We start from the raw sequence: 7,237 nt of genomic DNA, 5'->3' as shown, positions 1-7,237 counted from the left end.
GGCAGGGTTAAGGGCTATATAGCCTGGGAGTTCTCCCTTCCAGTTGGGAGTGCTGCACCGCTCTGTTGTGTTTGACGGCTCTTTACTAGCACTCTTAGCAAAAGCAACAGTTTGCTGTTGCACAGGTGGGGCCTTTAAAACCCACGTTTGGTCTCAGGTCTGAAAAGACAGAAAAGGATGTTTGGTGATTCACTTTTCCCTTTCTGCCTTCTACCCTATTAGTTTCCCCCTGAGGGAGCTCCTTTCCCTGGTTAGCGGGGTGGCAGCAATCCCCGCTGCTGTCAAAGGTCTGCCTTCAAGCTACTCCCTTTGCACAAGAAGAAATTAACCCTTTATTTTTTTATACCTTTTGTCATTTTTTCTGAGGAATCCTTACCATGAAATAAAAGCAAATAACAGGGGGTCTCTTCTAGCTGTGTAATTACTGTATCAGTAACTGCTGGCAGATGTACTCTAAGTATTAGCAAATAAGTGGCACTGCTGCCAACACTGGAGAAATACTGAGATTTGCTGGAGAACGTATGACCTCATCTGATTTTAAATTGCCTGTTTTCAATTGCAACAGCCGTAGTATCTATATACTGTAATGTTTCTATTACTTATGGCAGCAAACCTACCTGTACTTAAAGATAGATTTCTCTTATTCTGAGAGTTTCCCATCTTTCTCCACCTTTCTTTCCAGAAGCAGCACAAGGGCTTACTTAGCCAACAGGCAGCAGCAGCGCTACAGGGAGTGCTTGCTTGACGATATTGCTAGACTTGGGGCAAGAGCCCTGGGCAACACAAGGTAGAGGAACACCTATGATGGGACTAGCAGTGGTAAGTTATACCATAGGCATCCTTAAGCCTCCTCAACCCTTCTACAGCCATGTCCCTGCTGGTAAATAATATGAATTACTGGCAGTCATGCCCCAGCCCCTGAGGAGAGCTGCTGCCTCTCCAGGCTTCACCATTAATTCAAGCTGGTGCATCTTTACAGAGGAAGAAACTGCAAGTGAGCCAGTCCCCTGGATGCCAGCCCTGATATTCAAACAAATCACTTGCGTTGCTCCCATGAACTAGCGATGCCAGCGGCAGGCCAAGGAAGGAGAGGCCACAGGGTACATATAAGTGGCTGACTTGGAAGCGGCATCCTTTTTCAGGGTGAGATGTTAGAAGTGCTGATGTTTCCCGTGCTAAGAGAAGGCAGGAAATCCTTCATTTGGGTGATGATAATGCCAGTAATAACATGTGGTTTGTTCTGATATGTGACAGGTGGTTTCCGACTGCTCCCAGACAACTCCTAACGCAGGGAGCTCATTGCTACTGTGTGGGGCACATCACCACCAACCTGGTCATGTTGTGGGCTCAGTTCAGGTGTCTAAACATGAGTCTGGGGCCCTCCTGGCCCCTAAAGGTGCTTCTCAGAGCAAAAGCCACACCTTCTGGGGTGGCTCTCGCTTGGAATGTTGGTGCCTGAATGGAAGGCACTATGTCCTGGAAGGAGCTCTTAACCACCAGGAGCCAAAATGACAACTAAAACCCATGCATATAATGATGCGCTCCATCCAACACAATTTGGGGAACAAATGCCATGCAGCAAAAAACTCTTACCTAGCGGAGTCTTCCAAGGTACGTAAGCATCGTGCTCTGAGTTGCAAGGTGCAATTTGCTACGCTGGTTTGCTTCTGTTTCTTGCTGCTCACCTCCTCTGTGCCTGGGGTCCTCTGGTAAGGTTGGGTATCGGGCAGAAGGAGCTTAAATAAGTTACCTTCTGAACTGGGCTTTTCGAAAGGAGGAAGTAATACAATATGGGATGATCACAACAAGGCATGTATTCTGGGATTATTCATTGCTTTGTTATGCTCCAGTAATTTAATAGTCGAGATGGTCTTCCCCATGCTAGGGTGTATTATAATGTTATTACAGAGCCAGATTCTCAGAAGGACTTTGCATCCTGTAGCTCAGAAATATGGTGTCTGACTGCTAAAAAGATTTTTCACTCCCTTTAGGGTCCCAGCTGGCAAAACAAAATTGTTTGTTAAGTAATAGACTTGTTTATAAACTGTCCACAGAAACAAAGAGAAAATCTTGTGGTTTGTTTGCAGAGTTCTTCAAGAGTTGTTGTGTTACCTGTGCTGGGTGTGTGGCCCTTGATTCTGGAGATCTAGGCAAGTTTTTAATGACTTGAAAATATAGGAATCTAAAGATGTACTTCCATGGTTTTTAAATATTGTCCATAATATTCAACCTGACTTTCTCTAAACCCTCAGAATTCAGGGCAATTATGCCAGCATGTTTCAACAGTAATTTGGCCTTACAGCCAGGAGTTTCACTACAATCTCTCCATAGACCTTTGTATTCAGGATAATATCTTTTTTCAGGCTAATTTAGCTTATTGGGGAAAGTCCTATAAGAAACTTAAAGCTTTTCCAGCAACTATTGAAAGGCTGTGTTCATGTGGGCTAGGGCAGATGGGAATTTGGGTTTTGCCTCTAACCCCTCAGTAACTAATTCCTCCGTAGCAAATGAGAACTATTACTAGGGGAACCAGAGGGTTAAATTTGTCTTGTTTCCATGGCCAGCTTTTAAAGAAGATACTCAGATTACTCTTAACGCAGAGAAGATAAGCATTTTGAGAGGATTAAAGGACAAAATCCAGCAAATGAGAGCAAAGTGGGGCTGAAGAGAGTAGATGGTGTTAAGTGTCTGTATTTCACACATCTAGCATTACTGAGTAGAAGTGCTGCAGACACTGATGCAACGTCCAGCCTTGTTAAATAACGACAGGCTTTTCGAGGCAAAGGTGAGTTACGCAAAAGTTAGGCAATACAAATTAGTGTTTTCCACATACGGGTCTCTTCACCATTTTGCTGAATGGGGGTTACGGTGCACATGGCACCTTTATTTCTAGAAAACCTTGATGCCAGCCAGCACCTCAAAAATTCAGTGCCAGGGTAGAAAAGGGAAGCTTTTGCCCTGAGAAGCACCAAATGACTCTGTGGTTTTCCTTTCACTTATTGCAATAAAGCAGCTTCTGGACTGCAAGCAGACTTGAAAGTCTTGACCATCTTTTTTTTTTTGGAGGGGGGAGGAAAGGCTGGATGGGGAAAATATCAAGGTTGGCTCATGCCTGAGTACAGACAGAAGTGAGTGGATTGAGCAATTTTGCAGAGGCACATGTGCGAATGCTCAGTAAAATGCCTACTCCCATGTAATCCCCAGGGGTAATGGGGAAACTCCAGCAAAAGTTAATGTTTATTTTTATTGATTCAGTTTAAGATGTTATGAACTCTCTTCGCTGCTGTTGCAATGCTGCAGGGGCACCTTGGCATGTAAACATATAGACACCGGGGTGGCTTGCACTGGAGCCATTTCCACTCTGCAAAGCCAAAAAAAAAAAGAAATGAGAGAAGGTCCAGGCCAAGCTTTGTGTCCCTGCTAGGAATTGTGCATTTTTGGTGGAGAAGAGGTGCTGCACCCTGTCCTTGCCAGCTCTACAGTGAGGTGCAGCAGCGGAGACTTGCTGAAGCTGCCTGCAGGTATGGCACACCCCTGTCTTGCCAGCATCTGTCCGACCCCCAGGGGAAAGCTGAGTGCTATGGAGATGGGCAAATTGCAAATACTGAGGGTATAGACGTGATGGGACTCATCTAGTGGCTCACCAGCCCAGAAAGGGGCAGTTGCTCTCTCCCTCCCACGTTCTCATGTGTTTGCTGCTCATGCTCCTATACCAAGCCTTTACCTGTGTCAGGTCAGCTTACCAGTGATTTATTTTAGTGGATGAATTTGCTGCTGGGCCAGGGAGGAGTTGGGCAAAGACCAGGCTATCATGGAGCAGGGATCCTCCTGAATGGTTGGCCAGCAGCCATTGCATTGAGCCACATAGGAAGGTATTCACATGCTATAATGCGTTTGTGTGTTCACAGCTCTGCAGGGGAATGAAAACTAAATTGAAATCCCTGCTAAATTTTGACTGAGTCCACCAATTGTACATAACCCTGCTGCTGTGCTGTAGCTTCTTGCTGGCTTTCTGGTCAAAAAAGGAAATTTGGAAGTAGAGCAAAGCTCATCTCTGGCCAGGGGAAATTTATCAGAAATAACTTTTTCTTACTTGGATGCAGCCTGCTCAAGGTCCTAAGCCACATCTGTGTCTTGCAGGAGCAAAGTTCTGCTGTTTGACACTGGAAGCTGCTAGCACGAGGTTTGTACCTAGGCCTCAGTACACAAGCAGTACACCTGCCACTTACTCCTCAGAGGTATATCCATGTGGGAAGTCTGCACCTTGGCCTCAGCACGCGTCCTCAGAGACAGCCTCCTTGCCAGCACTGCCTGTGACCACGATTCTTCTTGTGTTTCAGCATGCAGGGAAGGCAGAGACTGCTTTTCCTCTGATATTGCAGGTTTGGAGCTGATCCATTGCGGCTCAGTCTGGGATGCAGAGGGGAGCACCTCATCTGCTGCTAACTGGAGTGTGGAGGAGTGTTTCTGCATATCTGTCTGGGAGGCGAATAGAGGCACCCCCTCTGCTCCCAGGAAATCAGGTCTGGAGGTTTGGACTTGGGCTTCACCTCATAACTGTGAGGGATGCCATTTCATCCCTGGGGGTATTTCACCAGAATAGGTTTGTGTTTCCTCCTCTGTTTGCACTGGAGGCACAGGTGGGATTTCAGCTGGGGCTGCTATATCCTGCACCTGGGGTGTTTCGAGGCTGGAGGAGTGAGAGGGAGGAACATTCTCCGCTTTGGATGTCATCAGCTCGGATGTCTGGACCTCTGCATGTGATGTGGGAGCACCCTTGGCCACTCTTACTGTAAACATGGAGGGCTTGCCCTGAGATCCTGCCTCTAAGCCAGCAGGAAACCCCTTCTGTGGTCCATGGCTCCGCTCCCAGGCATCTGCGTGCAGCTGTGAGAAGGAAGGCTCCTCCGTCCCCACCGGGGCTTTCACCACCATGTATACACCTCGGCACTGACAAACAGCAGGAAGCGAGGCACTGCATTCATATCAAGGGATTCAAAGTCCTGGTTTTACAAGGGTGTTTATGAGGGAGCTGCACTCATCCTGCCCTGATTTGCTAGGTGGTGCTTTTAAGGGCAAAATTACTTCTGCAATCCCTCCTCTGGCCTCATAACCAAATACTTGTTTCTTTCCCAGGGTCTTAGCAGTTTGAGTCTGCACAAAACTTCTGGGGCACAGCATTTTAGCCTCCCCTAGCTGGTTATGCTGCATCTCTTCAGCTGCTAACAAGCACCATATCTACAGCAGCGAGGGCAGGTGCTGTTAGGATTGCACTCTGAGCCCAGGGACAAAAGATGTAAATACAAAAAAACCTGGTTCTTATTGAGAGTAGTGAATGAAAGCACTTCTTGAAGCATGTTTGATGCCCCTATACGTTTCACAGGAGTTGCTATCTGAATTATGAAGAGGAAAGGGGTGTCATTAGAGAGTCATCTAACAGACCAGAGATGCTTTGGGGAAAGAAAAACCAAATCTGTGTGGTTCCACACAAATGGAAACATCTAAGGAGTAAAGCAGGGGTGATTGGAAGGCCTGGCTTTATATCGAAGCAGCAACAAACAGGCATGCAAGAGGTTCAGAGCCTGCTGTGTTGTTCTGTAACAAATCACTACAACCAAGCGATACATAAACTGCATCATAGAACACAGAGAAGCTCCCAGCATCTGAGAGAGAAACCAGAAACCATTTGCAATTCTTTTATTATGACTTAAAATAACATTTCTTCCAAGGAGGGATGACAGTTCTGTATCTTCTCTTTTTCTCCTTGTTTTCTCCCCACACATCCAAGTAGGTGAGACCTATCTCTGCTGCGATGCCCACCACCCCTGCTTTTGTTGGGTTTGTGGTACCTAATGGTCAAACTCCAAGGATTTTGCTGAACAACGGGATTTAACTCAGTTTTGCTGCCTGTATTCCCGGACAGGTCCCACCTGACTGTCAGTTTCATCCCTGGAGCACAGCGGAGCTGTTTCACATCCGATAGCCCCTGTTGCAGCGCTGGGTTGTGCCTGGCTGCATCCCTGTCACCTTGCCTGTCCCCCAGGTCTCCGGTCATTTTTTTTAACCTCTTGGCCTATTTCACCCACTCCTGAGAAAGAAATCGCATCTTCAGAGATGCTCCATGCCTACAAGCAATGAATATTTCCTCCAGGTTGCAGGCAAGTTGGTCTTGCACATGTACCAAACAGAAGAGAGGATGATGAACATGGGCAGGAGAGGACAGCATCCAAGGAACCACGACTCAAAAACCATCCGACTCACAGTTTCCTTTTCTTAAATGATTGCAACATAAAACCAGCTATTTTAAAAGCACCAGCTTTTAGCAATGCTGTTCCAGCCCCGTAGCTGCATCATGTGCCGTGGTGCTGCAGTGTGCCCTTTCGCTGTGGTTTTTCTGGCTGCAGTGGGGGGGGCGCAGCAGCCAAGGGGACCCTTTCCTCTGACCCCCTGGGGACCTGCCATACCTGATGGGCAATGTGGTTATGGGGAGACTGGCACAGCGTAACAGCTTCCAGGTCCCTGGGAGCAGAACAGCACAAAAGCGACCAGCAAAATCCTCCTTTGGCCTCCAGCTTCATTGCTCCTGGGTGGAAAGATTGGTCCCAGGCTCCCCAGGCTACGTCCATCTCCCGGCCACCCTGGGGCTGGTTTTGTCCCCATCTCACTCACCTCATCTCTTCCACGTGGCCCCAGCAGCGAGGGGGGGCATGGCCATTCACCATGCCCTGTCCTGTACCATCCCCCCCCCAAAGTGTGACATCAGCAGGGGTGGTTCTGAGGTAGGAGGCGGTGCGTGCAGGACCCTATGTGAGCCCTGGCCATGGTAGAGATGTGCACGTGGAAGCTGCCAACAACTTTTATTCATCGCATGCTGGAAACGCCTCTGTACCACATACTGGCTTTTTTATTCCTCAAAAAAAGCCACACAGGCGTATCCTACACATGTCCTGGGCGGGCAACGTGGGGCTGGGGCAATGCGAGATGGGATGAGGCTCTGCAGCGCTTTGTGGCAATGCAGCAGCTTTCACATGGGTGCAAGTCCAGGAGGAAGATGCAGAAATAAAACTCTCTATTTTTGCAAAAGTCTCTCTGGCGTGGGAAGGCTGGTGAGATGCAGGCAGGCTGGGGCGGTGCTGGGCTGCTGCTGGGGAGCAGGATTGGTGGGGGTGGGTTGGGGGGGCATGCAACGGCACCATTCTCAGATCGGGACGCGGAAGGGCCGGGCCGGGCCCGACAC

Source organism: Aptenodytes forsteri, unplaced genomic scaffold, assembly GCF_000699145.1.
Source record: "Aptenodytes forsteri isolate BGI_AS27 unplaced genomic scaffold, ASM69914v1 Scaffold93, whole genome shotgun sequence".
Taxonomy (NCBI): Eukaryota; Metazoa; Chordata; class Aves; order Sphenisciformes; family Spheniscidae; genus Aptenodytes; species Aptenodytes forsteri.
Note: the sequence above shows the minus strand (reverse complement) of the source record.